Source organism: Lissotriton helveticus, chromosome 4_1 (genome assembly GCF_964261635.1).
Source record: "Lissotriton helveticus chromosome 4_1, aLisHel1.1, whole genome shotgun sequence".
NCBI lineage: Eukaryota > Metazoa > Chordata > Amphibia > Caudata > Salamandridae > Lissotriton > Lissotriton helveticus.
Genome location: NC_136063.1, coordinates 742459271 through 742483242, shown reverse-complemented (window position 1 = coordinate 742483242; position 23972 = coordinate 742459271).

Below are 23972 nucleotides of genomic sequence, written 5' to 3'. Positions count from 1 at the left end.
TTTCTGAACATGCCACTATAACAAATGTGTTCATTTCCCACCTAATCTAAATGTCCATTTCTGCCAGTGTTTATGGTCACCCAGGAGCTGAATGGCTCATTGTTTAGGTGTGAAAAAGCTCCAACAGCTGAGACAAAGGGAGATGGGTTTATCTTCCCTTGATAGGTTGGTCATCTGGGCTGTGCCCAGGAACTTAATTAGCATAAAATTATGCCACCCTGTCAATGGCAAATGTCGCTCAAACCTTAGCCAGCCCCTTCTATCATCCTGCTAATCCGGCACCACTCCCAGCAGGAGAGGATCTGTCCCCAGAACCGGTTTTAAGTTACCACAGGGGAGGGTTTGCTCATTTGCCTGGCTGCAGCTCTAGATTGGTGACAGAAGCTCTGTACAGGGGAAGAATGGTTCTGCTAGACCTGTTGAGGACAGAAAAAAGAACTGTACCTACTGTTATGACCTGTGAGGAGAAAGTTAAAGGCTGGACCTGCTCCTACGTATACTCCAGATAAGGAAGTGGAGTCCAGGGTGAGTTGGCTGACCTACTGTTAAGCTACTGGGGCACAAATGCTGCAATATTACCACTTCCTTGAAAGAGCCCAGTTGATCATTTTCAACTGGACCTGGCCTGGACCCTGCTGATGGCTTCTGTTGGAGTGAGTGTTGACCCACATGTGCTATTCTTGGAATCCTGGAACCTGGCTGGTATTAAGGTTTACTCCTAGCGCACAAACTGTAAAGCTGATACTTAGAAACGTTTTGCCACTGTTTCTTCTGAAATTCTAGTAGGGACCGGGACCCCTGTTGAGCCGAACCTGTCGACTTCGAATTGTGGGTTGGATCCTACTTACTGGTCTCGCCTGCTTAAGGAGATCTGACAAAAGTCACGAAAAGAGATCCCCTTTGGGTAAATGTCACACACCAAGCATCAATTTGCCACAGACACTCTTCACACACCAGTAAGATGAACAAGGAGGAAATGTAAAAATACAAAATATAAAAAATACAGGTTTATTCAGATAGGTAACCCGGAAAAACACCGTCAGTTTCCGGTCTCAAAGAGGTGCCAAAACAACTGGAATGTTGTCTGGAAGATATCTTCCGCCATTTCAAAAGTCAAAATAAACGTAATCGTTCTATCTCAAACAGGAGATGCAGATTACAATATTAGCCCATACAAACACAATATTGCTATGGAGCACAGCAAGAATAAAAAATTCTTCCTTATTGTATTCCTAATTGCGTACAGTTTTTTATTATGTTTTCTTTGTGAATGTTATATTAATGAACTTTTTTGTTTGATCAATATTGTCACTGTTTTTTAATGATTAGAATTGTATCTATGCTAGGGAAAGACCACAAGGACTGGATGATTACATTATACACTGTGCTCTATATGTTTTTAATGCTTTTCTGAATAAACCTGTATTTTTTATATTTTGTATTTTTACATTTCCTCCTTGTTCATCTTACTGATGTGTGAAGAGTGTCTGTGGCAAATTGATGCTTGGTCTGTGACATTTACCCAAAGGGGACCTCTTTTCATGACTTTTGTCTTTGTTGGTACCCTACCCCTTTGGTTGTTGGGTCCCTCTCTCTTTGCTCAGAGATAAGGAGATCTAACATTTAGAAAGGTTTCAAGGTCCGAACATAGAGGGATTCACTGAGAGTGACATCGAACTGATGCTGATCAAAGTTGATACCTTCCTGGGCATGGACTCTGGGCTTCACCCACTTGAAGGTTTCACTGCTTTTTCAACAACTGTACCGGTGCCCCACATTTCAACAACCTGCCATCTTCGAACCCCAACTTGGATCTAACTTGTGGCTTGCCCTGCCAGCATCTTATAAATTACCACTTTTCGTCCAAAAAATGTTTATGACCAAAGGTAACTCTTTGACCAGGACCAACCACTCAGTGCATCAGAGACTGTTCCCTGACTTTTTAGTACACCAAACCTGCCAGTATGGTCAACACAGCCAAGAAAATCCCAAACTGGAGCCTTGTGAGTGATCTGCAACAACTTCTTGACTTGCTCCCCTGTTAGTGAGTTTCAGGCGTGTGAACATGGTAGCAGTGCTGCAGCACTTCTGGACTCCTCTAATGTATCCAAATGGGTGAATGTCACTGAGTCACATAACTTTGAGCAGCTCTATCACGCTATAAGTTTACTAGAGCCAGCTGAGCAATAATCTACTCTGTTACACTGTGGCAATTCAGAAAGGCAAAGCGATGAATTGTTTGTCCTCAGTAAGCAGATATTTTTAGACATGTTCTACTGAGATTACTCTGCCTGCTGATAGGATGTATATCTCTCCATGTCAGTATCAGACTTGGCTGTATTCTATTTTAACTGACAGCTGTCTAACCCTGCTCCAAACTTTCTCATGTTTTACACTGCAGTGCATAGAAGAAGGTGCTCCTACTCTTCGTATGTGACCAAAAGCTTTCCCATCACTGTAGCGCAACTGCCACTTTGCTCTTCATTTTGGCATGCTATACCTCCATGTCCCTTTAAATATTTCCAAGTCTGACAGCATTACATACAAATTTAAGACACATCACAGAGCTCTCTATGTGCTCTTCTGTGTTCATATGGACAACTATATTACTCAATTTCCTAATTTGCTTTCATGTAACCCTTAAACAGAAAATATTGTACAGTGCCGTCATTACTTACAAACTCAGCATCTCCTTAGACAAATGCCTCAATTGCTGCAAAAATAAAAGCTGTCACATTCCTCACAAATTATACTTTTTTGCATCCTTCAAATAATACTTTTGTTGTTCTTCGCATTATATGCTCTAACACTATCCTATTTTAGGTCGAGTATTCGAGACCTATTGAAACTTCTCTTGTGGGGTTAAAACTATCCCCCTGCTGGCCATTTGTTTGTTTCAGCGTCCTTTAAAAATCCTCTCTTACAAGTGGTCAATCCTTCTCTTTGTCCCTCCTGTTGTCTGTCTGTTCCTCCCACAAAGCAGGGACTAATTACTGTATTATTACGCTTTGGTTGTTTATTTGTAGTTTGGGGATTTTTTTTTCTTCTTTCCTGCTCGTGTTAGTGTTTGCCTGTGTTCAGCTTGACGGTAACTGCTCGCATTTTAACCCGTTCACCACGGCTGGAATTCCCCCACGGTGCGGGTGATTTATGACTGGACGTGGTCAGGACGGCCCCTGGCCGTCCTCCGCAAATGCCCACCATGACATCGGACGACCGGGAGCCGTCCGAAGCACGCAAAGGGTTAATGGAGCTTTCCTCCCTCCCATGTGGCTACATGCCAGTGACACTCCCCCTTGTTTAAATAGCTTTGTCCTGCCTGCTGAAACCTCTCACAGGAAGCTTTTTTTTTATTTCGCCTTGGATAGAATAATGGCGGCCACACCTTTCATTACGTTGTGATTGCCGAGGGGCCACATGCCTTTTTTTTCTCTTCATTTACTTTGCTTACAACAGTGGCACCCGTGCTTTAGCTGTAAACAAACAACTAAAGCACGGGTGCTGCAATTGCTTCAAAAGTAAAGAAATCGAAAAAAAATATTTTTCCAATTTTTTTTTCTATTTGTTTACTTTTGAAGCAATCGCGGCATTTACTCTTTAGTTTAAGATGTTTATAGCTAAAGAGCAGTAATTAAATAGAAAAAAAACTGTGCAGCTGCCATTTTTTTTCTATTTGTTTTTTACTTCACGACAACATATCACAGGCACCTAAAAGGGCTTGATTCCGAAATACTGTACGATTGTTAATTAAAGGGTGCTTTTGTTTTAACTTTCGGGCCATGTAACTGGAAGTGCGCCACTTTTTGATTTATTTTTATGGATAGCCTCTAAGTAATTGTAGAGCGCAGTGTGTGTGGGGAGGCCTTCCTTGCGCTCTGGGTGGAAAAGACAAAGGGCCAGATGTAGGTAAATACCATTTACCGAGTCTAAAATACCGAATTTTACCGATTCGGTATTTTAGAATGGATAAATGGTATAAAGGTATTAATTCGGTAATTTTTACAATCTGTAAAATCGAATCGGTATACCCCATGAGTTCTTAATGTAAAAGAGAACGCGAGTACGTTGCTTTTAAAGCGAAAGTGGTAGCAGGGACATCTTAAGGATCTTGGGGGACCTGGGCCAAACTAATTTTGTGGGCCCTGCTCAGAACAACTTTTAATTTAAGATAGAATTTCAGATTTGTAATGACCTCTTTGGCCAAGTCACTGACAGCGCAGAAGCACACTCGTCCTAATTTGAAATGTGTTTACATCTAATATTTAGGGATAGTGGCTTGTGTTTTCAATATTTAGCACAGCAGCAGCTCACTAATATGACTGTAAATAATCTCTGTGACGCCTCCCATTTAGAATATGTGAGGTCCTGTTTTGAGCTAAAATAACCTTTTTAAGGATGTTGCACAAAAGTTAAACACAGCATTTCTCTCCAAAATGTCCCTTACACACTCTCTCACATCCCCCACATTAAAAAAAAGTAAAAACTGTATTTGAAAGAATTTGTTTAAGAATTACCCAAGGTCACCAGGTGAATTCTCTCTACAGAAGATAACTGGCTCCATAAGGGGGCCCCCTTGAAAGTCTGTGGCCCTGGGCCAGACGTTGCCCATGTCTTAAAACATCTCTGAGTGGTATTGCTGTGTTTCTGTGTTTTTTTGCACAGCAGCAATTATTGAATGTTTATAAACGTGCGTGCCAACTTTTAAATAAGGATGGGCTCTCAAAATGTATGTTCTGGTCTTTTTCTGAGAGTGTTGGGCAAGTGGGTGCGGACATGGTTTTGCAGTGCATGATAAATACATGGGTGGAGCTCTTCTTGTGGTGTGGGCACAACGAATGGTTTGGACACTCTGCTCCGAAAAGCAGATGTCTCTACTTTCCTCTGCTTGGAAGCCGCGCTTAGGTGCCTTACATGAGGGTTCGTTTGGCAGGAAGAGTAACATTACAATATGCCTTCTGCGGCAGTCTCTGAAGAATTACATGTTCCTTGATTTTTAATAGAAAAACGATTCTATGTTGTCAAAAGTGATGGGCGTGTGTGTGCGAACTATGACGTCAGCAAGGAACGCAGCTATGCAAGGAGTGAGATATGTGTGTCTGTGATGGAGGGAGTGCAAGCTACAGAGATATATATGTAGGGAGAGAAGAACTGTAGAGAGGAAATACAAGCATCTGTTAAAGTTTTTTACGTAGCACTTTTGCGAAGCTTGCGGATTTGTGGCAATTTAAACGACAGACAGTCTTTACCTGCCGTAATCAACAATTCTTCCTATAACCTTTGAAAATTGAAGAGCAAGTTAACAGGGCCGTGATCTGATCCGACTATGCAAGCTGCAGTAGTGCCTTAACCCACTGAGCTATTAACCTCTTCGACGCTCATGACGAGCTGAGCTCGTCATGAGCGTAACGTGCGCTACGCGGATGACGAGCTGAGCTCGTCATGTAACGCGTTAATTTGAAGATCGCAGCGCGCAGCGGGAAAACCGCTAGCGCGCATGCGGTTAAGGGCACAGGGTTTCGACTGAAGGCGACAGTGAAGGTGAGACCGGAAAGAGCAAGTAGCAGAGTCACTGGAACAGACTGCGGCCCCTGCAATCAATATCTAGTATCGGAGGGAGGACTTCTTGTCACGGACTCTGACTCCACTTTCACCCATTCCCTCTGCCTACATCCCACTGCCTGTGTGTAATTCCTTATTCTAAGTCCTCCAGGCAGTGCTGCAGCTGTGTCTCTGGTCCCAGTGAAAATTCCCCATTCTTAGCCCTCTAGGCAGTGCTGCAGCTGTGTCTCTGATCCCAGTGGTAATTCCTCATTCTTAGCCCTCCAGGCAGTGCTGAAGCTGCTTCTCTTGTCTGTAAAGCCTCATTCATATTCCTCAAGACAGTACTGGTAGAAGTGTCTCTGGTATAGTTGGTAATTAATCATTCTTAGTCCTCTACACAGTGCTGATACCTGCTTCTCTAGTCTCAGAGGTAAATCCTCATTCTTAGCCCTTTGAATAGTGCTGCAGCTGTGTGTCTGTTCCGGGTGGTAATTTCTCATTCGAAGTCCTCCAGACAGTACTGTTTGCTGAGTCTCTGGTCTCATCGGTAATTCCCCCATTCTATGTCTTCCAGACAGTGCTGCTAGATGCTTCTCTGGTCCCATCGGCAACGTTTTCATTTGAGTCCTCTAGGCAGTGCTGCAGCTGTGTCTCTACTCCCAATGGTAATTCCCCATTCTTATCCCTTTAGGCAGTGCTGCAGCTGCGTCTCTGTTCCCAGTGGTAATTCCTCCTACTTAGTCCTCTAGGCAGTGCTGCAGCTGTGCATTTGTTCATACATTCACTACAATCCAAACCGAAACACATGGATTAAAGACATTGCCATTTACAATGCCAATAGCTCTAACTCTGTGAGAAATGCGAGACCTAGTGCATTGCAAATGCTTGTTTAAGTTCTTATGTATCGTTTTTACTACATATGAATAAAGTATGTGCTAATTCTTAAAGTCTGAGCAGATCTCTTTCATATAAATGTACCTGCACTTGTAAATATGGCCACCTGTTTAAGAATGTCTCCAATGTTCATGATGTTTGTTCAGCAAATGTAGAAGTTTTCCAGAAAAGTAAGAGGGTTATTTCCATCATTTCTTCCAGGACAATAGTTTAAAGTCAGTTACTTTTTTGAGACTACGTTTGATGCTGTCTGCCATTAGTCAGCTACCATAATGGTCAAGGTGTATGTTGGCAATCACGATTGAATTGTGTGTGATGTAAATATTGGGTGGCCAGCGTGTTCTGTTCATTCCTATGAAGGCTTTTTGAGAGGCTTTAAAGGAGTGTCACTCTATTCACCTCAGTCCATCCCCTTCAAGTCAACTGAGAAGTTCCAGACTCGGAGTGCTCTGTGATCTGGTTCGGGTATTTTGGGGATTTGATGATGTGATTTTCCTGGTGCTGTTTCGCAGGCAGGGTGGAGCCTGCATGGGTCTCCAGGGCAGCCTCTTCCTCTGGATGATGGCCTCAACCAGACCACCTCCTTGCCTTTTCCCGGTGCCCCCCAGCATACCAGGGCACCGTCCTTCTGCTGCACACAGGCCATGTCCCAATCAGTGAGGCAGAAATATTTTTGGTGGCCCCACCTGGCATATGGGGTCGCCAGCATCACTCTGAACATGGGCTACAGCTGTATAAGCACAGCAGTAAGCTTCACAACTGTTCTCCTTAAACCTCACTTCAGAGACCCATTTGCCAGGATCTCCCCTTGGACCTTGGTTCCTTCAGGGCTCTTTACTCCCTCACAGGACATACTGATCTCGGAAAGCAGTCAGGGGCTGGTGCTCTAGGCTCTAGGGGTAGGTGATCCTAATTTCCCTGGGTGATGTCCCCTCACTCAGCTGGGAGACTGGCTGGCCTTGACCTCCAGTCCTGGTCACAGGCAGAAGTCTTGCAGAGCTTCTCCTCCTCGCACAATCCAACTGACTGCTTGACAGTTAACAATTTAAGTGGCCTCACACTCCCCTTCTTAGAGTCCATTTCCAGACACGAAATGGGATTTAGAGTCATACGGCTTGATACACAAATAGTAACATTTCACATAGTTTACTATTTTTTTGCTATTCACAAATTATGAATTATTAGTAAGGGTATGACTGTGGAGACTCTGCAGTAGGGGTTGGAGAACAATAAGTATGGGCGCAAAATCTGTTCAGCTCGCGGAATTTGCGAATTTTCGGCGAATCTCGCGAAATTGCCGAAAAATTTGCAAAATCGGTCGCGGGCAGATTTTTGCACATGCCCGAGTTGAAGCTCAAATAATCAGCCCAAACAACTAGTGAGCACGGTCTAGGCTAGGCAGGTGTATTTCCTCCCTTTATCTACCGCCTACAATTAGATGCAATCCTTGATGGAGGTCTTTGCATCCACGAGTTTCTCGAGCGCAATCCCCGTGTACTTACTGTGACCAGGAGGCTGCTTTCTTCTCATCTGATGCTCCGATCAGTCTCTGACCCTTTATAAACAAGAGGCATGTGAACTCGCATAGAAACCCTGCCCCTTTGGCCCCGCCACACACACACTAGGGTATGCAACTTCTTCCCCCCCTTTCCTCACTATCATGGACAGCTCACTCGAGGGACCCTGGCGCCTATGGGCGTGGTGGCAAAGTTACAGACACACGTGGTCACTGGAGACAGCTCTTCTAGGCCTTTACGCAGCTGTAGTGTAGCAAAAGCACTATACATTTATTTACCCAACGAGGTAGCACTTACTGATTAGCCAGTAAAAAGTACTCCAGTTGAGTAGAGGTATGGCACAACCGGTGGCTTCATAGTGGATAAATATGCAGGCAGGATTCATTCTGGCACGATGCTTCTGTCACAAAAATTAAACCTCAACAGAAAGCACTTACAGATATAAGCAGGTGCCCGAGTTGAAGCTCAAATTCAGTCGCGCATTATAATCAGCCCAAACAACTAATGGGCACGGTCCAGGTGTGCTTCCTCCCCATATCTACCGCCTACAATTAGATGTAATCCTTGATGGAAGTCTTTGCATCCACGAGTTTCTCGAGCGCAATCCCCGTGTACTTACTGTGACCAGGAGGCTGCTTTCTTCTCATCTGCTGCTCTGATCAGTCTCTAACCGTTTATAAACAAGAGGCATGTGAACTCGCATAGAAGCCCCGCCCGTTTGGCCCCACCACACACACTAGGGTATGCAACGTCTTCCCGCCCTTTCCTCACTATGATGGACAGCTCACTTGAGGGACCTCGGCTCCTTTCGGCGCGGTGGCAAAGTTACAGACACACGTGTCACATTATTTGTGCAAATGGCAAAAAAATCTGCGTGTTCGCGGGAAGATCCGCGAACTCGCAGATTTTTTTGCCATTTCGCCCGAATTCGCAGACCGCGAATCCACAAAATTCGCCCATACTTAGAGAACAACGCCCATACAAATTTAGGACAGACCAATAGTAAATATACGTGAATACGAAAAGACTTGTAAACCTACAGTGTAAGTATACTTTTGAGAATCAGGCCCAGAGTTTTTGAAGCAGTGGCTTACCTTGGGTAGGGGGCTGGGGGGTCAGTGGGGCAGTTGTCCCGGCAAAAATTCATAGGGATATTTCAGGGGTGCAAAATGTTAAAAGAAAAGTGAAAGGACACTTGCCTGCCCCGGGCGCTGGAAATTCACGCTAAGCTGCTGCTTTGAAGTGTATATTGGAAGTGTGCTTCTGTTTGAATTGCCCTCTCCTGTGCCCTGCTCTTCCTCCAGAAAGCAGTCTGTCACAGCATGAGTGACTGTACCATTTTTAGCCCCACTACACAATCCATGGGAATGACTAGAGGTCTACACCTGGATGTAAGCCACAGTGATATGTGTATCAAAGGTTACCCCAGGGCCTCAGCTCTACTGTGTATAATTCACTTATCAGCCCCATTCCCAGTGACCTGTCTTTGAAACAAAGAGCACCATTTGAAGTTCACTAGAGAGCATGGCTCCCTTCCTCCAGTGTGTCCTACCCTTCTCACAGGAATGCAGCAATCCACAAATATGTCTGAGGTATTCCTCTACATCCTCATGTTCCCCCAGTTAGCCCTGGGTCTCCCAAAATGTAACCCAAAATCCTCCATATATTTTACCATTCACAGGCAGACATACAACCAGCACACGCATTCAGCATACACGCACTGCACAGCACTACATATTCCATGTGTTGTCCCATACACAAGCACACACACATGCAGCACCTTTATATAACACACACACACACTGCCCAGTACTGCATCATCCCTGTATTGTACCATTCACAGGCACACATACACTCAGTTCATGTATATAACACACACGCAATGTGCAGCACTACACCCCAATCTGATGTAGGTTAAGGGTGAGTTAAGCACACAGCAGCGTAACTTTAAATGACTGAGCCTGTAGGTCTCACTCCAGTGACACAGGTAAACATGCCCGACCAAAACAAAATGTTTGCTAGGACTTTAATTATTCCCAATGTTACCAATGTTTTGCACTCTTCACATTAGTGCAATATAATGGATTTGAATATCAGTGGATAATTTACTACTTGCCATTTGTGTTTAGGGCAGCCAGATCAACAAAATCATAATATATAATTTCCTTGGAGCATTCTTATCAATAGTTTTGGGATCAATAGACATAATTTCCCATTGATAAATATATTTACCACATTTCCACAATGATACAGTAAAGTTCATATTTCGTATAATCACCAGGGCTGCAATAAAGAACATATTTTTCCAATGACATCAGAAATGTTTGATCTGTATGCCACCCATACCGACCTTCAGATAGGTGTTGCAAGCTGAATGCTTTTCACGTGAGACATGGAGGTGTCTGTAGTAACTTACAGACAGGTTTTACAGGATCTGCATGTCAACTGCAACCCTCGCAAGATCTGCACACTTTTAGTTGCCAGCAGAGTTTATTTGGAGCTGTATATCTATATTAATATAGACATTTTCACAAGTCTTCTAGCACTGTAGAAGTGACATGTGAAGCACACTGTGATGTGTAATGATCAGTATAGTACCCAACCATCTTGCACACTATAACAGTGCCTAATCACTAAAATAGCTGCTACCCTGCACAATGTAGGCAGTAACAGACTACAGGAGGTAGCCTTAAACCCTAAAGAGACCAGGGCAATAATCTGTAACAAACAACAATGTCTCAAGGGTATCGTTTCAAGGGACAAATATACATATATGTGTAATGACGTAGCTACTAATACAGGATTTGATCCACAAAGGAAAGAAACCAGGGAAACATTTCATATGAATGTAGAATATATTTAATATAGTAGACAGGTTGGACATATTAACGTCATATGTTCAAACACATGGGTCAGTAGAACTGTGTTACATTCAATGGCATGTAACCAACAAAATACTGTGCACAAGTGCTCGTGAAGTGTGGTGACGGCGCAAGTGACACGTGATGTGGGATAAACAGTGAGAATGATGGGCGCAACAGCAAGTGAGATAAAAAAACCTCGATTTGCATGTTCAGGATACCGTGATAATAAATGACACGATAAATCAAATTTAAATGTTTCGGGTATCCGTGGGTAGGGGCGCCAAGAGCTCCACTGTGGGAGTCAACGGCGTTTCGGCCTGCAAAAGTCTTAGGGCATCATCAGACCAGGTTATATTAGTTCAATTGCAGTGTCGTAATTAGCCAGGAGCGATTAGTCCAAGAAATGGTTAAGTCCTCACAGAGCTTAGGACGTTGAGAATGCTGCTCAGGAGCATCAATGGCAAGGATGTTAATTTAAATGGATGCTTAACAGCGGTCAGCCATGGGTCTTTCAGTCCATCAGGAAAAGAATCGCAGGCCGTCGGCTAGAGACAGGGACAGGCATTGTGTCACTGAAGTTGTAACCTGCTTACTGTAATTGACAAGCAACCCACACTAGTGCTTGAAATACTGTGACAGGGCTTATACTTTTAGTCTGTGACTTAATATGATTTCAGTAGTTGTGTAGGACATTCTCATTTTTCAAAGTGGTCTATCACAGGTAACTAGAAACAAAGATATATTCCTAGAATTAATAATTTTTCAGACGATCCAGACAAACAGCCAAATCAGCTGCTCTGCATCACACACAAGAGGAAAAACACAGCACAGAGCCTATTTAACCGCATGCGCGCTGCGGCGATTTTCTCGCTACGCGGCTTTTTTCTAAAAGCCGCGTTACATGACGAGCTCAGCTCGTCATCAGCGTGCGAGCGGCGCAACTGATGACGAGCTGAGCTCGTCATCAGCGCCGAAGGGGTTAATAACATTGGTCTGATGCTGCTGTCACTTACTGCACTGGGACTTTAGCAAGGTAGCTCAGCCCGATGTACAAACTTTAACCCTTAGTGCAGAGGCGAGTGTGTGCTTCCAGTACAATTTGCAAAGCCTAGACAATCTTAGAAGGATCTCACTCATTGTAATTCATCTTTTTTGAGGAATGAACACATTACCTGTTCTTTATGTCTACTTCAGGTAGGTTCTATTTTTGATGATAACACTAGACTGGCAATCTTGGTAGATTAGGCTTTGCATCAAATCCTATGGATGTTTGTGCTGATCCACCCAGTTACCTTTTCATGACCAAAGTGAATAGAGGAGAATCGATTCGTTGCAGAGGCGAAAAGGGCACCTTTTGTGCACAAAATACCTGCACTACACTCGTTTGTATTGCTGTGCGCTGGCTAAAAACCTTAGTAAATCTGGCCATACTGTAATCAGATGGGATGGTATCTTTGAAAATAATATGTAAACAAGATGCTGATGCTTCAGCACTGCAGCAAATACCACAATTTGAATACTGTTCTTCAGAGATATCCAAGCTCCAACAGGGAAATCGGTTCTCCCCTGACCAAAACCTGTGGGATCCTAGAGGCCCATAATTCCTATGGGCCTCTAGGCCCATAGGAATTAATGGGCAAGTATTCCTTAATTGCGAATTGCAATTTGCAATTCGCAGTTAAGGAATATGTAGGATTCACAAAGTTATTTGCAAATCCTTCATACATAGCGTTTTCAATTCACAAATAGTGATTCTCTATAACTCGCTATTTGAGAATCGCAAAAACCAAAGTCTCATACAGATGGCCGCATTTTACTTACAGGTAAATTATTTTCGGTATTTTCAGTGAGCCCATGCCATGTTTCAATAGTTAATCTAGTCCTGCTTATTTTCTTTGCATTCTGGCACATACAGTCTTGGATTGATGAAAAAAAGAAACAAAATGAAAAGTAGAATGGGAGAATGTAATAAAAAAGATCAGAAATGGCACACCTCTAAGTTGAGGAGTGAGTCTATAAAACATACTTTACTGTCAATCAGTCCACGGGAGCAATTGTCAAAGAGAGCAACTGGAGGCAAGACAAACCAGGTATACAGTCAGCCTGCAGAGTAGACATTCCAGATTATTATGTATCCTTTCTCCACATACTGTACTTGATTCATCATGACGCACAGCAGTAACCCACTTTGTTGGTAGGTATTATTATTAAAAGTTAAACAGAGATCTACACAGAACTCAGAGAGAACAATGTGATAACAGAGTGTCTCCTCCAGGAAGGTTTATTTTTTGGCTTTCTGGAAATTGTAGTCTTGCTTTTATAATTGGGATATGAATATTTCATATGTGCAAATGTGAGAATATAATAATTAAAGAAGGCACCAAATCATCAGTTGACATCTAACAAGGAAAACCAAGAGATTTGTAACGTTTTGAAAAAGTGAAAATGAGTTTACCCGCTCAGGTGAACCAAGCAAATGTACTGTTGTAAGTTCGTAAGAAAAAAACTGCTGGGCAGATTTATCCAGTCATCCTGCGCCGCTGCTCCGCCACCCATGGTGCGCCGCATTTATAATGCGGCGCACCATGGGGCAAAAACGGCACAGATGCGTGACGTATCTGTGCCGTAAAGGTGGCGCATTGCTGGAGCTGCGTTGCAAGCGCAACGCAGCTCCAGCAAGGCTCGGGGGTGCCCCATCTCCACAATGCTGCGTCAAGACCTACGCCTGCTTCAAGCAGGCGCAGGGTTTTGACGCAGCATTGTCCTTAAGATGACTGAGTGAAATCTCATAGATTTCACTCAGCCACTTTTAGGAGGCGTTCCTGCGGAGGAACCCCTGCGCCGGAACGCCTCCTTAAGGCGCAGGGCTTTACAACGTGACGCATCTCCTAGATGCGTTATGTTGTAAATAGGGTGCATTGTTTGCGCCGCCGTTGCGTCAAATAAATTGACGCACCATCGGCGCAAGGCCTTCATAAATCTGCCCCTGCATATCTTTGTGATGAAAGTCCTTCCATCAGGTCAAAAGGTAACAGAGGAAGCCTCCCACAGTCTATGTCCTGCCTGACAACTGTTAATTTACGAACATCGGTTTTGAGCAGTGGTGGAATAGAGAGATATCCAGCTGGATCCTGGATCCAAAAGCTTGTATTGAGCTGGATCTGGGATAGGAACGGCCACTAGTGCTGTATCCCTGTGAAATTTGTTGACACCGGGGCACAATCAGGGCAGCCGTATTGAGTGTGTTGTGTGGTAAAAACAGAAATTGCAGGGGCAAGAGAGGTCGTTTATTTTCAGTTCCAGCTGGGACCAACATGAATTTCGTAAGTAATGGGCTTTCACCACTTCTTCTGTTCATGTCTCATCCTGGCTAGAGTCTAACACCTTATTAGAACATTGGAATGTGGAGCACTCCATTGAATACAATGGAGTGCTCCGGGCTTCTATGGGCCGATAGAAGCCTGAAGAGCAAACATTCCAATGTTGTTTTTGTTCACAGATGCTGCTGTGAACAAAGACCTCTCGGAACCCGAGTAGATTTAAACCTCCTCAGGCTCCGAAAGGCCTTTGTTTTTAGTAATTAGAACATTCTGCCTTCTGGGTTGGAATGTTCTAATAGCCTTAGAGCCCTCCTTGCGGGCTTTACTACCATTAAAGGCCTGCTCCCTTGTTAAAGGCCCTTGACTTTGGCTCGGGCCTTTAACGCTTGAGCAGGCCTTTAATGGCTGGTAGAGTCCGCTAGGTTAGACTCTATGGCTATATTAGAACTTTGGAATGCTGAGCACTCCATTGAAGACAATGGAGTGCTCTGGGCTTCTAATGGCTGGTAAAAGCCAGGAGCATCAACATTTCAATGTTTGTTCACTGCAATAGGCCTTACAGAGCCAGATGGGATTTCAACCCACTAGGGCTCTTTAAGGCCTTTGTTTTGCAAATTAGAACATCTGTCCTCTAGGGACGAAATGTTCTAATAGCCTTAGAGCCCTCCATTGCAGGCTTTACCGGCCATTAAAGACCCACTCCCTTGTTAAAAACCTTTGCCTTCGGTTGAGGCCTTTAACACTGGAGTGGGCCTTCAATGGCTGGTGCAACCTCGATAATAACAGTGCCATCAAGGAAACATAGACTATCAGATTGTGGTCACTTTACAAGTATTTTAGAGGGTAGACAGAGTAGAGCATCTACCTTTTTCTCCCTTGCGATGAGTGGTTATGGCTAGAAACAGGAGCAGCAGTGGTCAAAACTAAAAACCTAAAAAGAGAGAAAGCAAAAGTTAAGGGCAGGACAAGGACAGACAGACTGGAAGGACGGTGAAAATGGAAGGGAAATTTGAGGGGAGGGCTTCAAGTTGCAGAAAAGAAAATGTAGGAGAAACACAGGAGAAGGGTGAAAGAAAGAAGGATAGGATGCTAAAGGCAAAAGGGCTAGAAACAAAGGAAAAGTTACTCTGAGGAGGAAAAGTAAAATATAGGAAAGTGAGTAAAAGATGAGGATTCCAAGGAGAGGCAACACACTTTGCTGAAGCTCTACAGTGAGGCAAGCAATGCCAAATGTAGAGAAGATGTCAAGGGACAATGCAAACAGCATATTGTAACTACAGCAACAAGGCAGCTTCTGACTGTAATGAGGACACAGACAGAGACTGCTGGTTTTCCACAGGAGAAGCTCATGGCCTTGGTACCAGGACCTGAGGACAGTTTGTCGACAGATTCAGAAAGGCTCCTGATGAGCTCGCCCAGATGATCATGCATCTGCTGTCCAGCTTGGCCAATAGTAATGGCAAGCCAGATTTCAAATGAATGAAAAGATATCACAACTTAATTTTCTCTAATTCTATGAGGATTCTTGTAATCCTATATGTAGTGTAATCTTCACTACAAAAATGTTAGAGCTTGTAAACATAAATAATAGTGAACACAGCAATTAGAATGACACAAAATTACAAATATAATTTTTAGTATAGTCCTGGGTGGAAGTTCTAATGATTTGGTTTAATGTGTTTGTTGTAGAGCGTGCAGTATAATAACTTGCGAAGTAAATGAAAGGGAAATACTGCAGCTCTCTTGAGCAAGGAATCTTCCATATATTTATATGATATTTTTTTGTAGATACATCTTAAGAATTATATCTAACACATATACACATTTATATCATATATTTATAAAGAGGACCCAGGGCACATCTTCCCTAAAGACAAGAGTTCCATGTAAGGTTAGACATAAACTCAACTAAATATGATTTGCAATGCTATACAGCTAAGGAATTATCACGAGGATTATCGTTTTCTGTGTTATGCTGACATAAAACTTTCTAATACCATTTTTCTGTTCGGCTGTTGATGGATGAATGCCTTCTCTCTGTCTGGGGGAATTCATTTTGAAGCAATCTGTCTATCTAGTTCTGCCTACTTATCCAGGAAGTAGGTCTTTTGTTTGTTTCATGATAAGTTAATTCACTCAGAAGTAAAAGAAAATGGGTTAGATAAAACGAAATATATTATACTGAAGATTTATGAAATTACACAGATATCCATTGCTGTTGGACTTGGCCCTTTTTGCAGGGTCATCCCTGAAGTTTTTTAACTTCCTCCTGGTATTTATTCTGACCTGGTGTTGGTGGTTTTAGGACTCTGGGTACTTTAACACTCCTGTCCAGTGTAAAGTGCATGTGCTCTCAATAGTAAACGTGGTAAGAGTGGTCTACACCTGTTTGGCATATTTAATTTACCTATCAGTCCCCAGTAAAGTGGTATCTCATATACCCGGGGCCAGTAAATTAAATGCTACTGGTGGGCTTGCAGCGCTGATTTCGCCACCCACCAAAGTAGCCTTTCAAACCTGTCTCAGGCCTCTGCCATTGCAGGACCTGCGTGCACAGTTTATTGCTGCTGTGACGTGGCACATAAAGTGGGTCCCACATCTATGACTCCCCTTTTACTACATATCAGTCAACCTAAGGTAGGCCCTAGCTAGCCCTATGGGCAGGGTACGCTGTAGGTAAAAGGTAGGCCATGTGGCTTAACTGTGTGGCATGTCCTGGGAGTGACAAACAGCCATTTTAGTTTCTCATTACTGTGAGGCTGCCCTCTCATAGGAATGCATTGGAGATGTTCTGATAAATGTTTCAGTGGTAATTCCTGATCTGAGAGGAGTAAACTGGTCAAGTTTGGTATGTTTGGAATAGTGGTAATAAATGCTGTGCAATGGTGTTTGCAGATTTATTATCACTTTTTTAGAAATGCCACTTTTAGAAGTGGGCATTTCTGTGTGTTATGTGTCTTTGTGCGTGTCTGATGTGTATTGCATGTCTGACTCTAGAGTGACAGGGCTTGGGGCGGTGCAGTGTTTCCAGAGGTGCTGGGTGAGTCAGCACTAGGATGAATAGGCAGATCTGCATTTGGAATAGTGGGGGGAGTAGTCCCTGACCCTGAAAAGGTCTGTGCCCACCTTGCATAATGCTGGCTCCGCCCCCCTGTGGTGTGTCTGGAGTCAACACCCACTCTGTCAATGGGGACTGTTGTGCACTGAAAATAAATGTTGGAGTGCCCTCCAGAACTGGTTTGGACCGGGCATGGAGCCCTGTGCAGGGAGAGAACAAAGACCTTTGCCATATAAATATTGGGGCTGTGATCCCATGGAAGAGTGAACTTTGGAGCTTACTTGGAGCCGGGAGAGACTGTGTGGGACCAGGGGGATTGTTGGACTGCCAGGGGACCACCATCTGGACTTTGCCGGTGTGCTGACCTGAACCTGCCCCCTGCTTGGGACCCCAGCCATCCCTAGAGCTGAGTGGCTTGCTCTGAGTGAAGTTGGCCCAGTAGGCAGTGAAGCATTTTGGTTAGCCTAGTGCAAGCAGAGAGCGGGCGGAGAGCTCTTTTCTGATGGGGGGTGCTGTGGACTGCTCCCAGTTGTTGCCCTACCACTGTAGAATTCATGTCCCGGTCTTCACCGGCGTTAGAGCAAAGGAGGAGCACTTCATTGTTTCCTAAGGTGTCTCAAGGAGCGAGAGGTGATCGCTTTGCCGTTAGGATGGCAAGGAAAGCACATGCAGAGCACTGCATGGAATAAAGGGATCAGAGCAAGGTTAATCCCCTGTTGGTGGCAGTGGAAAACGCTGCAGTGATCCAGGACTGAGCGCAAGTTGAGCGCTGGCCCCGGAAAACACATCAGAGCTGCATTGGGAATGGACCGAGGACTGCCTGGAAGTTTTGGGTCCCGACGGAGTCTTCGCTCCGTGTCCTCGGCCCGCGAGGAGTCCCGGAAGTCAGGTAGAGGACGCATGACTGGGGGTGGGGCTCCCGTAAGGAGGAGAGCCCTGCGTGTTCCTTTAGCCTGGTGTGGGCAGGGCCGTGTTTAGGGAAGATGCCAGAGGCACCGGGGCTGATGGAGTCTTTGCTCAACGTCGTGCTCCTTTGGTGTCCCACAACTGAGGAGTACCCCTGCATGATTGCGGGCCGCCGCCATCCTGAGAGCCAAAGTGGACCGCCTAGACCTACAAGAGACTTGCTGCCCAAAGAGGATCGGGTGGCCCAGAAGAAGCGACACCTAGCGGGGAGGTAAGTTCCCCGGGGAAGAGCCAGCCGGGGGAAATCACCATCCCTCACTTTTGTGACACGGAGGCTGCCGCACCGCAGGGTTGCGGACGGCCACAGTGGGGGGCCATTTTCTAGTTCCACCAGGGGTGGAAGGAGACCAAGGGAGGTTGTCCCTACTTCGAGGGTACTGTGGCCAAATACACTCTGGTGGGTTAGTAGCACTGAAGCGGGTCCTGCACCCAGCCTTTCCTACATAGCGGTACAGCAGGGAGGTACCCTATCAATGGAGGCCTATCGTTAACAGTACCACGTTTCCTAAGGGAGGCAAAGAAGTCAGGTGCCCTATCATCAGAGGAGGGAAGAGTAATATTTATTTATTTATTTATTTATAACATTTATAGAGCGCACTGTTACCAAACGTTGTCCTGGCGCTGGAGCCTATAGTACTGTGTTTTGGTGGTTACCTATCACCAGTTCTTATATGTTCCGGATTCAGGATCATGCAGTGAGGGGATGTTCTGTTTCCTAAGAGATGTGCACTCCTATAGGTGTTTACTGGGGGGCACTACTGAGGTTCTGTGTATGCATAAGGTATTGCTGAGAACCCACATGTGCAGTAATGATGATATGGTACACTGCCACTAATGAGGTTTAGGCCTAAGGTGGGCCTGATGTGATAATGGTGTATGGAATGCTATGATGTTCATGCCTAATGCTTGGTGCTAAGTGCACCATTACCTGTAGTTACTGGTTGTTATCACTACCTGTGAGTTTTGATATGATGACAGTGGACCAATTGGCCCTGTAATGTATATAATCCCCTATAAATTAATACCTAGTGCCAGGTGGCTCCCTTGCCCTGACTAGAGTGGTGGTTTATGCCTGGCTTAAGCGCTGGCCCTAGTCAACCAGAAATACCATTTCTAACACATGCTCTTTTAAATCATAGCAATTGTATTTACTATGTATTTGAGATTTCACTAGTAAATTTAAAAAACTCTTGCATAAGCGTGATTTTTGTTTGATGGAGGGCATGCAACAGCATTTATTTGTTCTTTTATTCGATTTTTCAAAGTTATTGTGGTGGGTGGCCTGCATTGTTTAGTAGGGACCTAGTTTTATATTTGCATTTACATTTTCTTCTTTTGTAAAGGAACAATGTTGCATAGTTTAGCACATTTTCCCCATGTTTGTTAAATTTGTAATATATATTTATTTTACTATGTGGCTACGTCTGCAAAGGGGCCATCTAGGAGGTCCGGGTCATTGTCGGTCATGAGTGCTTGAAACAACTGTTTACATGGTATATGTTGTTTCAAAACATTTGGGGCTGGGAAGGCATTGGGTTAAATTAAAAATGTGGTCTTTCTTTTGACATTTGACATTTGTTTTGTGTACAATAAGTGTATATGTGGAGTAATATTTGATGCTTTGGGAGGAAGTGTGCTTTTATTTTTAGTTATTTGCATTGCTGAATGAATGTTGTGGTTTCTTCGGTGTTACCATGCCTCCTTTGTCTATACATGTGTGTGAATTTGCCATAGGCCACCATTGATCTGTCTTTGTTCTCCATGCCATGTGGCCGGGGGGCATTTTGTGGAGTCTGTGCCCATAGGCCTGAATGTGTTCTCTTTTTTCCCCATACCTCCTTGCTTGCTATTGTTGTTTGGCCATGTGGCTTCCAGCAAATGTATGCACCCAGCCATTGTGCCTTTGCCATAGGCTGGAATGCGTTCTTTGTTCCCCATGTTTCCTTGCTTCCTGTTGTTGTTTGCCCATTTGACTGGAAGCCACTTTGTGCATCCAGCCAGTATGCCTTTGGCAGAGGCTTGCATGTGTTCTTTGTTCCCATTGCCTCCTTTCTTGCTGTTGTTGTTTGGCCATGTGGTTGGGAGACATTTTGTGCATTCAGCCAGTGTGCCTTTGAGATAGGCCTGCATGTGTTCTTTGCTCCCAATGCCTTCTTGCTAGCTGCTATTGTTTGATCATGTGGCACTGGCTAGCAGCCATTTTGTGCATCTAGCCAGTGTGCCTTTGGCATGGACTTCCATGGATGGATGATATCAGTTTAATAATATGCTTAGGGATCATTGTAATATGCATATTAGGAATTTGATTTGGATGAACAGTGCATATATATTAAATGCATTATTTGTATTTAGCACATCCTTGCATCACAATAGGTTTCTTCTAATGATCCCATACAGACATCAGCAATTTTTGATTGTTTTTTTAAATATTAATTTTAAGTTACTTTTAAATTTTTTATTTCCTTTTTTGTATTTCTCATTTAAAATTTTAATACAATTTTTGTAATTAAAGAAAAAATATAAAATTTGAATTTAATAAAAATATTTGTAAATAGTTTTCTAACAATATTTTTGTAGTTTTTTAAATGTTGCCTCGGTTGATCCATATATCCATCCATTCATCCATCCATTCCACCGTCCATCCATCCATCCATCCATAGGCTCACAGCCATGCAACAGCATTCAGTTTTTTTTAGGGATTATTCCATTTCCTCCTGGACACCCTGGCAGCAGTGCATTGCAGACAAATCAGCATCATTATTTTTTTAATATTATTAATTATTCCATTTCCCCTTGCGCCACATTGCCTGACATAAGCACACTCTGGCCTTCATTTTTTTTAAAGTGTATTATTCCATTTACTCAGTCAGTCGCTTGAGTGCCACAGTTGTCTCTTTTAAAATATATGAGCATAAAGGAAAGAGCTCTACATTGTATGGTTTGGTGGTGTGATTTGTCTTTAAAGTGGATATAATACCAACCCCACTTATATTGCCACTTATATTGCCTTTGTCTGTACTAAAACTGCAACAATGACGCGATTCACTAAATGCTTTTCGTTAGACCCGGCTTCCTGGGCACCAGGGCACTCAGGGGTAACTGCGCTCTAATCGCATCAACTGGAGTGTTCCCTCACTGATGTCCTGGGGCCTCAGTACTAAGGGACCCAAAACTGGATAACCAAGTACTCCTCTCCAGCACTTGACTCTCTCAGGGTAGTGAGACAGAGCAGTCCAAGGCTTACTCAAGGAGGTGAGGTGGGGTTAGACATTCAGAATACAGTGTAAACCGTACCACCAGCTGATAAACTCAATGTCCAGTCAGTGCCTTACTTTTTATAAAAGAAAAGTACTTTAATACACATAAGATAATTATTCTACGCATAAAACTAGGATAAACAGTGAAAACCAGAAGTCTCTACAACCCTCTGGGGCAGAGTTTTGACCCCGAACAGTATTATAGCGCCTAGGCGCCAAGCACTATAAAAACACAGTTAACATGAAAACACACAGTAAGCATTGCATATTACAGGTCATGTTACACAGGGCTGTTCTCATTCACTAGAGCCCTGATACCAAACTTTGTATTGAAAGGATATAGTTTCAGCATATGATGCAAAGTCAAATGGTCGTGATCAGCTCCATAACCCCGCAGCCAAAGCAACAGAAGTGCCCTCCCATTGTGAGTGAGGACACTGCTCTAGAGGTGTCAGGGATCTGATCAGAGGTGCCGGATGTCTTGGCACAGTTTACTGGAGTCCCACTAGTCCAGTAGCCACTGGCTAGCTGAAGAAGGGTAGTGGCTGGGCAGAGTGCCAGTTCACCCTGATACCCTCAGAGTTCACATAAAGAAAGGTGGGGTCTGCTTCACTGGCCTCTCTTCCCAGTTACTGCTTGTACAGGCTCCCACAGCGCAAGGGAGGAGCCTAGAGGGGATTTTATCTCACCTTCAAGGACTAGAATCAAGCATCCTCCTCTCTGGCTCTCGTCATGTGCTGCAAGCTTCTTTCCACCAGCCTCTGTGATGTGCTGTAAGCTTCCTCTCCACAGTGGGTGATGTGCCGCAAGCTTCCTTCCCACACCTTGGCCAGCTGTCTGTAATTTCCTTGGTCCAAAGCGAACGCTCATCCAAGCCTCACAAACAGCTGGTCCTTAATGACCTTCCTTCCAGACCGCAGTGAACAGAGTCTTATCATCTGTCTTCACACCAGTGGGGTCCGTGCCTGGCTATCTTCTCTGTCATAGCCCAGTCTTTGAACAACAGCTGACCACTCAGGCCAGACTTTTGTCACCCCTGATTGATAGGCTCATCCAATCAGAGGGTCTGCTACTTTTTACACCTCCAATCACAGACCATTCACCGCGTGTTCAATGCATGGGTAAGGCATGTAGCAGGTCGTGTTCTGGTATCAGGCTGCGCAACCCTCTAGAGAGGAATTTTAATTAACTCCAGCCCAGGAGGCCCTGACAAGTGAGGGAGGGTCCTATCCACACAGTTAGTGCAGCTAAACCCAGATAAGAGCTGAGGGTCTCCCCCAGCCCACCAGGCCTTTCCAAGGAAATAGGGAGGGGGACGGGGGAGCTGGGATGTCCAGCAGGACAGCTCGCATTCCTCACACTGGCTCAAATCACCATTCTTCCCCTGTACACCCACGGGCTCTCAAACACACATCAGCCAGACAACGGCAACAGGCCCACAGGCATGGCAAACTGCACAGACTTGGTCAGGAGGGTGCCTAGGGACTCACCCCTCCTGACTATAGATTTATTGCTGCCACCACTGTCAGTCTACCACAGCCATAATAGAGAGGGCAGTAGCCACTCTCTGAAAAATAGGGGTGCACTAGGCATGCCCCCCTCGACCTCAGAGCCAAGCTCTAGGGTCTCAATCCAGGTAAACAGGGAGACCCTCAGTGGACATGTATGATTGTCATGCTCACTGAGGTAGGGATCTAGAAACTATACAGTAGCTTTTGAGTGACTTGCCTGGAGATTTGCATAAGGCAGGGGAAGCACTCTCTCCAGAGACATGCAGGAGACTTCCCGTCCCAACACTTTTCTTGCTGTTAGGGGCACAAGAGAAGAAGAAACATCACCTGCACTACTGCCAAATAGAAGGCCTGTATAGGGATGTTATTCATCAGTTCTCCAATCTCTTCTGCTTGTGCAGCTTAGTGCCACTGCAAACTGAGAGCTTTAATATGTCCCCAAAGAAAGTTGCTGCTAAGAAGGTGGTGAATGTGAAAAAGCCACTTTACTCCGGTGGCATGTTGGCCCAAATATTTTTCGGACAATATTGTGTGCCTTTGGCTGAGAGCAACACTGCAATCATGGCGATGCTGATGAGCAGTGGCATTCAATTGGATTTCTTCCTTTCACAAAGTAGTGCCCAATTGTTGCAGGAAACAAAGCAAAATGGACATCAGCCGCAGCCAGCAACAGTACATCTTACTGATGTTGGAGCAGAACTGGAGTGAGAGCATCCTGTCGAGCAAGAACCTCCTCTTTAAGAATCATTAACTCCCAGACCTCCAGAAAGGAAAAAGAAGGATAATAATCTACCATCTTCTTCAAGCACGACTTCTGTTGATGATGATAGGGACATGGCGTGGACCCTGCCAGAGACGGGGAGATGCCAGGAGAGGCAAGGGAAAACAAAAGCTTATGAAGGCATTAGAATTATGGAAGGAGAAGACGAGGAGGATGATGACAAGCAACTTGTCATTTTGGAAGGCGATACAGAGGAGTCCCACATTGCTATTGAACCTGCTCCAGTGGATGTGGCACAGGTAGCACCACCAGCTCCCATATTT